Source organism: Lygodium microphyllum, chromosome 2 (genome assembly GCF_053477565.2).
Source record: "Lygodium microphyllum isolate KBCC chromosome 2, Lygodium_microphyllum_v1.1.10, whole genome shotgun sequence".
NCBI lineage: Eukaryota > Viridiplantae > Streptophyta > Polypodiopsida > Schizaeales > Lygodiaceae > Lygodium > Lygodium microphyllum.
Genome location: NC_141136.1, coordinates 47,418,496 through 47,428,544, shown reverse-complemented (window position 1 = coordinate 47,428,544; position 10,049 = coordinate 47,418,496).

Sequence of the window (10,049 nt, the reverse complement as noted above, 5' to 3'; positions counted from 1 at the left end):
TTGTGTTCACAAAGAACATTAGCTCAACCAAACGAGGATCAACGACATCCATTCAAGTTTTTTATGCACTTGTGGATGATTTGATTGAAATGGTTATTCGTACAAGATTTGTGCATGCTACAATTGTGCTATCCAAAGGTGTACTTGTAAAGGTATTAACACCACCATAGATCCCTTTGGGTTGACTTTGACTATATTACAATCCTAAAAACATGCAATATAGGGGAAGTAGACCTTGCAATGCTACAATATAATATGGCCATTCCAAGAATGGATAAATCACCAAAGGAGATCCATTTAATGGTAGCTTGGGCCTAAATGTTAGATTCTCTCTCTCTCTCTCTTTTTTTTTTTCGTAAAGATTCTCTCTCTCTCTCTCTCTCTCTCTCTCTCTCTCTCTCTCTCTCTCTCTCTCTCGTGTCTTATAGTAGGAGTCTTTACTAGTGTCTCTACGCAAATATGTTAACTTGGTAGAAACCATCGTAGGATTTCAAACAAGTCTTTTTGGAGAATAATATAATCTTTCCAAACAAGCTTCTTTCTTGGTAGGCAATACTTCTTAAAATGAGGGGTCATGGTACTAAATCTCCATGTAATGATCCCTCATTGAATTTTTTGGAATTCTAAGTTCCACAAATTATTTTATCCATGAGTAGTATATAGGTTGGTGTATTAAAACTTCTTGTAGCTCTTAAGGAGAGTAAATAATACACCATAATGAAAAATGGTCCATGATGGAATGAATGGGTGATCTTGCATGATAGAAGATAATGAAGTAATGGTACTTGTTAATGAAGTGAAATGAGCTACTCAAATTGATTTTGAAGAAGCTTGATATATGTTTTAGGTAGCTCAAGCTTGCTCAACTAAGGCCTAAGGAGAGAATGAGATGATCAAGACTAACATAGAGAGAGAGAGAGAGAGAGAGAGAGAGAGAGAGAGAGAGAGAGAGAGAGAGAGAGAGAGAGAGAGAGAGAGAGAGAGAGAGAGAGAGATCACATTAATGCCCAAAAATTGCCTAGAAGCCACGTGGGAGCAAAAGATCATACATCAATCCACTTCAGAGTGGATTTAGGCAAAAGCAAAGATTAATGAAAAACTTACATCCTAAACACTTATCTATGATATAAGATGCTTGTGGCATATAGTGATGCTAGTTAGTTGGATGTAGGCTTAAAAAAGTCTTTGATTATTGCTCTTCTCTCATGATAGACTACCCACTTTCTAGTTTTATGGGTTGCTTGGTCCTTCCATTAATTTAGTTTGATACTCAATTGAAGGTTCATTGTTTAGGACTCTAGGATTTTTTGACACCCAAAGTTAGTTGAGGCCTCATTCAACAAATTAGATTTGTCTAAGGATTGAGATTCATGAGAACTTCTCATTGATTGCAATGTGGTAGTAATTAGAGTCTATGAATATATTTTGCAATGTCATTTTGGTCAATATTGGAGTGATTGTAGCTATGTATGCCAAAAGACACAATAGTTTCAGTGTGAGAATCATGATAGTTTCAAAGCTCATATTCTCATGGTTGGTGAGAGCAGATAAGGACATAACAATTGGAGCAAATCTAGTCCATTGAATAGTTAGGCACATGACCAATCACTAGCAAAGGCAACAAGTGGTTCATATATTAAAGATATACTCTATTGGGCTCTCACCTTGAGGGCCAATTTGGTGTCATCTACTATGCAAGAATGCTCCAACTCTTAGGTTCTTTGTGTCATTTATTTTTTTGCTGAATTAACTACTATGTGTATGTTGTAATTTTATGTTCACTAGCCTTATATATTGGACCTACAAAAGCAGGTTTCATGATGTGCCTTGTAGTTGAAGCTTGCACTCACAAAAATAGATAACTAATGCTTGTCTCACATTTGTAGATAATTTGAGATTTTAAAAAACCAAGGATTTTAGTTTAGTTAGTCTTGCTTTACTACAACAATTTTAATTTTATTCTTTTTTTTCTGGGGTCTAGTGGTTTCCTTACTGCCATTGGATAATATTTTTTGCTTTTTATGGCCCTTACTTTGATTGATGCCTCATTGAGAACAAAATTTTCATATCTTAGATCTGTAAATTGGTTTAGATCTTTAGACCTGAGACCAAGTGTTGAAAATAGTTCTCTAATAGTAAAGTAAATATAGCCTTTGCACTATTTCTTGTCTTTCAATGTTTTCTTTCTCTATTCTTGTATTCTTTCTTCATTTATTGAAAATGATATGGCCATTACCAAATGTTGGATTTTGTATTGTAGATGCTATTGGGCTCAATGAGAGCTCAACAATGAGACATTGGACAAAGAATCTTATTCCTTCAAGAACTCAACTTGCTATGGGGTCTCAACCATCTCTCACCTAGTTGGATGATACTCTAACTTTGAACCATCTAGTTTCCTCACACTCTTGATGCAAATAAGAAACCAAAAGGATTGAGAGATGTAGTAGACTCACCTACTTCCCTTCATCGCCTTGTAGTCCAAAAGCGTACAAGTTTCATTGATGGTCTCACGATTCATATGTTTTACTCCAAGATGCCTCCTGCACTCCTTTACAACCTCTCCTTGAGGCTCCAGCATTGAGAGAAGAAGAAGGAGAATAAAAGGATGGAGAAGATCTTTCCTCAAAAGTCCCTCACACGTGCACACACACTCTCTCTTCCTCACACACTCCCTATCAATCTACTCCTTACCCTTCAAGAAATGGGAGAAAGACGGGAAGAATAGAAGGAAATAAATAATGGATAATAAGCATCGCTCTCACTAGTCTCTCACTCAAGGTCACACTCTTATAACCTCTCCCTCACTCTCAAGTAATGGTGCATAAGAAAAAGTTAGATAAGAAGAGAGAAGAGTAGAGACTTAAAGCTAGCACATACAAGAATGAGCCATCCATTCAATTTTACACATTGTACACTTTAGGGTTAGGATTAGGGTTCTCAACTTAAGCTGCACACCCCCTATGCTTTTCCACTAGGCTTTTGATTGGTCCTCTTTCCTTTTGCATGCACCTTGGCTTTTGTGGACATGGTTTAAGTAACAATGAATAAGATTTTTTGTAATCTTCTTTTTAGTTAAAGATCTTATAAATATAGCGTTGGGAATAATTCCAATTTGCATAGAAGTCAATTCGACTCTTTCTATATATTTACAATAAAAATGATGGTTTTCAACCGTAAGTAATAAATATAAAGTTTACAAGAGTGCCATGTGGATGAGTGACACATAAATTAACACATCAGTCTCTCTTGAAGTTGATCATGATTTGAAAAAAGTTGGATTCTAATACCCTTTAGTCTTCCAACTTGTCTTCAATAACCTGTTCCTTTGTGAGGGTTAATATTTAAGCCCCTTGCTAGCCAAGTGCTAGTCTCATGGTAGGCTCCTTCAATTTGGTGTCATGGTCTTTATTAGGGATTCGAATCTAGATATCACTACCAACAAGGAATTGATGGGGCTATTAATGTTCATGGTTACGTATGCTTGTTTAGATGCACAATATTGTACTTTCCTTTAGGGTGTGCCTACTTGACAGTACAATGGTGTGATAGATGTACAAGTGCAATTGGAAGATGGGTCTAATGCAAAGTCATAGAAGCCCCTAGGCATGTGTCCTAAACTTGAGTACCTAGTTAGTTGAAGGCTGAGTGATGTGGTAGAATTCATGGTTACATTGTCTATTGAGCAAGCCCAAGGTGTCCTACTCTTAATGTACCCTAAATTTGTAAAGAGGGTATAAGGATGGGCTAGGGGATTAGAGATGGAACTGGTAGGTCAAACCAGCATCTCTAATCTTGAGGACCCCTATGTGTAGTTTTTGATTTTAAGAAGTAAAGAAGACAATAAAGCATGCAAAGTTAAAGTATCAAAAACTATTTTTGACAAGAGATAATTGGTTGAAACTAAATTATATCAATCTAGGAATTGCCCATTCATAAGAAGCACTTGTAACTTATCCCATCTATTACTTACGGATGAGAGATTGTTACATTTTTGTAGAAAGTATATTAGAGCCAGGCTTATTGCATGAAAATTTAAATATATTTTGGAGTTAAATTAGAAGACCCATAATTGATACACAGGTTGTGAGCAACCTCTATTATCTTTTACTTAGGCTAGACTTGACCTAATTAAGCTAAGTTGTATGCATAAATTTAGAAAAGTACTGGTCCATTAGGGGGAATATGGACTCAAAAAGAGCCTTGCAAGGATTTGATTAAGGGCGAGATTAAATAAATAAACTTTTTCGAGAAAAACCTCCCTTAGTCATGAGATTTGATCGCATATTTTTTCATTATGACATTTTAAAATTAGATTATCAATATATTCTCCCCTTTTTGAGATGTGGTTGGATGTTTATCTTAGTAGTAAGGCTAGTGGTTGGTAGGGTGGGGACCAAAGTTCAAGTCTTCCAAGTATGTAATCATGAGGTCAACCACATTTTTGAAAGGAAAGAGGTATATCTTTACACATGGAAACACAATATTCAATCTTGAAAAGAGAGGGAGCCTAGCACTGCCATGTGTCATGATCTAGTGACTTGCCAAAAATCATGCAAGTGGGCTTTGTCTTTCTTCCAAATCTAAAAAGAAGAATCCTTTTTGAATTTTGAATTGTGGCCTTACCACATGCCATCATGTGAGTTTTCAAGCAAGTGGGGCCTTTTTGAAATCACTTGGTGGTGCAAAACCACTCATCCATTTTTAAAACTAGATAAAATGTACACACCATTCCCTCTCCCATTGGTCCACCTCAAATTGTTAACAATTAAGAAAGTCATTAACCTCTAATACAAAGGGCCATTTTGGAGTCCATATTTCCCCTAATGAAGAGCCACAAAAATGGGTGGATTTCCCAACCTTAAGTGGAAAATCTCATTGGCTTTCATGAGAGAGAGAGAGAGAGAGAGAGAGAGAGAGAGAGAGAGAGAGAGAGAGAGAGAGAGAGAGAGAGAGAGAGAGAGAGAGAGAGAGAGAGAGAGAGAGAGAGAGAGAGAGAGAGAGAGAGAGAGAGAGAGAGAGAGAGAGAGAGAGAGAGAGAGAGAGAGAGAGAGAGAGAGAGAGAGAGAGAGAGAGAGAGAGAGAGAGAGAGAGAGAGAGAGAGAGAGAGAGAGAGAGATGTGTGTGTGTGTGTGTGTGTGTGTTGTTGGATTGGAGCCAGAGTATGAGCCAACTAATTGAGAGGTAGTTGAGCTATGGTCAAGTTGAGATCTTGAAACAATAAGAGTGTCATCCAATTGTCAAGTTCTTGTTGAGGCCAATATATGTTTTGTTGCTGGGAAAAAGGATGGAATCGACTCACCAAAATTGTATTCTCATTATGTAGTAAAATAGAAGACTTTGGCACTTGAGTTTGGATTAGTTAAATATAGTAGGAGTGGTTGAGTGTTTCTACTTGTAGTTAGATTGAGATAACAATTTGTGATGAACTTAGACTTAGAGTAGCTTGCTTAATAAAGAGAGTGTAAAGCCCAACGGCATTAATAAGGATACTTTGAATGAGTTGGATGAGCTATGTAAATCCACTCTTATATTAGCATTGTCTAGACAAGTTTATTTCAATGTTGTAGCACCTAAAGATAATGCTTGGCAATCATGGGAAAAGATATGTAATCTTTATGACAAGAAAAGTCCTTCACATATGTATCGGTTGAAACAACTCATGTACATTTGGATGAAGAAAGGGACTAGTGTGTCCACACATTTGAATGAGTTTCACTCAATTTTTATCCAGTTGACTTCGCAGGGCATTGAGCTTAAGGATAAGCTTCCTCCCTTGTTCTTGCTTCTGGCACTTATTGAGTCATGGGACACGTTTTGTATTGCCATGTGTGCTAATATGCCTAAGGATGGTTTGAAACTCTAGGATGTTGAGGTGCCTTACACATAGGAGAGATTTTTAAAAAAAATGTGGACGTAAATTTTACTTCTCATGCATTGGATGTTAGGGATAGACATGATGGTAAGAGTGGTAATGACCGTCGTGGTAGAGACTCATAGAGGTCTCAATCTCATGGATAATCTTGCAGTAAGTCCCATGGTCGTAATGCCTCTCTTACATGTCATTATTGTGGGAAGCAGGGTCATATTAGGCCATAGTGCCATAAGATACACAATGATAAGTGCAAGGAGAAAGGCAAGGAAAAAGTGTAGGATAAGTTTGAGGATTCTAGCATTGTTCCTAGTAAGTCCAATGTGAAAATTGAGGAAATAAATAACTTGGAGCCTGAGTCTGATGATGATTACATCTTGGAATCTTCTTCTCTTGATGCTTTGATGCTTCCTCCACTTTTTATTAGTGTTGGATACTTGATTCGGGGGACTTATTTTCATATTACCCTGCATTATGGCTATTGACTATATGACTAACTGGGTGGAGGCTAGGGCCATAAAGAAGAATGATACTAGAACCACGAAAAATTCTTATGGAAGTAAGTCATCTCACTCTTTGGGTCCCCCATTGAGATTTTCAATGATGAAGGAAATCATTTCTTAAATTATAATGTCAAACACATCCTCTTCACATTCTTGTGGTGGTCATGTATCACAAGTCTAGTCCATTCCATTTGTGATAGGAGTTCTTGCACATAGGCATCGTAGGTTGTGGACAACAGTAGTGCAGAGGGGAAAGTGGTTGTAAATGCCTCTATCTTCGATTGTTTGAGGTCTCGTCTAGATTTTGTGTCTCTATAGCTGCCTGTCTTCTTGCTTTTGTCATGAGGGTTCTTGCACTCACACCTTGAGTTGCCTCTTTGTTAACTGGGAACTGCACCCAAGCCACAAAATTGCTGGCATCTACCATGGTACATGAGTCTTGGGTGGGTGCAATGACTAGGGTGGCGGCAGTAGGATGGGTGGGATAGGGTGGATTAAACCCTTGCCCTTTCCCTCGGTCATTGGGGGTGGCATGCTTTTGGGTGTCTTGGAGCTGGTGCTTAGACCTTCGTGTTGAGGTGGGCTCATGGCCGCTAACTCTTCTTGTCTTGAAGGTTGCTCCACTGAGAGGCAGATAGTAAGAGCTATGTCTTCTTCTGAGCTCCACCTCTTCCTCCTTAACTCTTCTCTTTCTCAATCCTCAGTTCTGTTGGATTCCTCCTTTATTCTCTTCGCCTCGTCCCTTTCTTCTTTCTTTTGTCATTCTTTCGTGCTTTTGGGCTCACTTTGTGCTCTGTTGCGTAGGTCTGTTTTCTCCTTGAGTATAAGAACAAACCTTGTCTACTAAGTTTCTGATGAAGTACAACTAGTACACTCTCTCATCTCTATTGAGAGTGACCTTTGGCCATGTATATAGCGTTAGTAGATCTAGGGTTAGGGTTTCCCCTATCCTCTAGTCCATTCACACCTCACCTTCCCTCATGCACTCATACTTCTAATAATAGGTACATTACAAACTTCTCTCAAAGTTTGATACCACTGATTGTTGACTTGTTTCTCACCCCATGGACCTAGAGTCCAAGCTTTTGGTAGTCAAATCTCCCGTTAAAAATGCCACCCATTATAGGTGTCTTGTTGGCTTCCTCATCTTGCTTACTCACACTCGGCCATATATTTCTCTTGTTATGGCTTTGTTGCCTTCTTTCCGGAAGACTCCCACTCAACACAAGCATTGTAGATCAACCTTGCACATTCTTTGTTATTATAGGGGAATCGATCCTATGCAATCATGTATAGAGAGAGGTTATTCTCTTTGGTTGGAGTGATTTTGATGGGGCAGGTGATGTAGATTCACAATGGTCCACTCCAAGTTATGGCTTCTCCCTTGGATCGGGAGTTATCTCATGGAGTAGCAAGAAGTAGTGTATTGTGGCTCTTTCTTTATAGAGAGCAAAGTATCATACATTATGTTCTACCACTATGGAGGTGGTTTGGCTTCACTGCGTGTTGGAAAGACTGGCTTCCTTAACTTGGACCTATAGAGTACATGTCAACAACTAGAGTGCACTAGCTTTCACAAAGAACCCTTTGTTTCATGCTCGCATGAAGCACATCGAGGTTGAGTATCACTATGTTCGAGAGTGAATCATGGATTTTGAGTTAGCATTGGCCTATTGCCCCATGAAGGACAACACATCAGATCTCTTGACGACGAAGCCTTTTCCCGGTTTCTATGCTTCATCACATGAGGTTGTTAGGTCTTTAGACACTCCTAGAATCCAAGTGGAGGTATTAGATTGCCTATGTTAGTCTTGTCAATTTGTCATCTCCTGGCCAAGTTTCTACTTTCCCTAGTTTGCCTATACTGTTAGACATTGACATTGTCATCTAGGTTTTTCTCGGGGTCTCTCCTATTTTTTTAGCATTTTTCTCTTCAATGACTAGTATTTTTACTGGTCAACTAGCATTTATGACCCGTACAAGAGTAGGTTGGCCAAATTTTTTGGTGATTTGGCTATTTATAACTACATCCCCCACTTGGTACACATACACACACTTTTTAGTCTTCAGTATTTCATTTGCAGGTGCACACTTGGACTCTCCACGCTTAGTGTTATCATCATCATCAACTTGATCTGGTGCCCTCATTAATGCTTTGGGCTACATGTAGGGATTGATCCATCCATCCCCATTGTATCAGCATTCTTCTTTAGTCAATGCAATATAATTACTTCATTTTTCTTCATCTGTGTGTGTGTGTGTGTGTGTGTGCATGCGTGCGTGCGTGCGGAGTGTGTATGTGTATGCATGTGCGCTTCTCTCTATGTCCATGCTTCTCTTCAGTTGTGCATTCTTAAATATGCAACAATGTGGATATCTATTTGCAAAAATTTTATGGGTTCATGGTTGATAAGGTGAGGGAAAATTAGTTGACCATGATAATCATGTTCAATGGGGGCCTTAAAAATGGAATGGAGGGGAAGGAGGGATTTTGCTTGTTTCAATGGAAACAAAAAACCTACCTCAATATACAATGAAGTTTTTCAAGAATGAGAAGCAACATGAGCACCTTTCCATATATGAGAAATGGAGGTTCCAAAAAATAAAAGTTGATGCCACCTCACAAGTAGCCCTGATAAGAAACTAATGATGAATAGGAAACGCATAGGAAAGTGGCATCCAATCGATGGAAATTTGGCTTAGTTGATGGGAAGAATGAATTGTTCATCGGGCATCCATGTAGTTCCATTCATTACTATGTGCAAGTTGCATGACATTGACTTCCATACATCCCAATACACTTGCAAGTTGCAAGGAATGCTAAATGGTTTGTTGAGATACCAAGGATAAACCTTGAAGGTAGCATGCATGGTTCTTGGCTTACTAGGAGGGCTTCAAGGAAAATATCTTATTATATGGTGCATGCTTGTTAGATATGGCCAATGATGGTTAAAGTGCAAGACAACAAACACACGTCCTCAACAAATACATGTTCATGATGTCCTAAGCATGGAAGCACTTTTATATTGGCTTGTAGTGAGGAACATCCCAAGCCCACCACAAGTTACACATATGCTGCATGAAGCATGATAGGGACTCCCACGTTTGAGAAACCAACTACCTTGAAAGAGCATAAGGAGACTATGCAACATAAGAGGAGGAAACCACTAGATACAAAAGGAACTTCACCAATCTTTTGTATCCCAGTGCTAGCCATTTGGTCACAAATACTTGATCTGAGTAGTGAATGCTTCGACTATTTCTCCTTCAATATACGTCTAAATTGTTGGCTAATTCTCCAAGTTCTAAATCCTTCTTTGACTTCATGTTTTATACTAACTATTTAGTGTATCCCAAGCCTTTGATGCCTTGTTTGTATGCTAAATCAAAGTCAAAATATTGATAAAATAGCTTGTACGGTATATTGCACCCGCATTCCTTCACTTTCAAGCCTTTAGAAATCAACATTTGGAGAAATCATCACCCTCAAATTTTTTTTGCATGAAGACCTATAGGAACCTACAATCCTACAATTCCTACAACAACAACATACATTCCTACAATTCCTTTTGCAACAACATGTAGTTCTTACAATAGCTATCTACATTCATGTAAGAACTACAGATAGCTATTGTAAGAACTACAAGTTGCTACAAAAGGAACTGTAGATACAA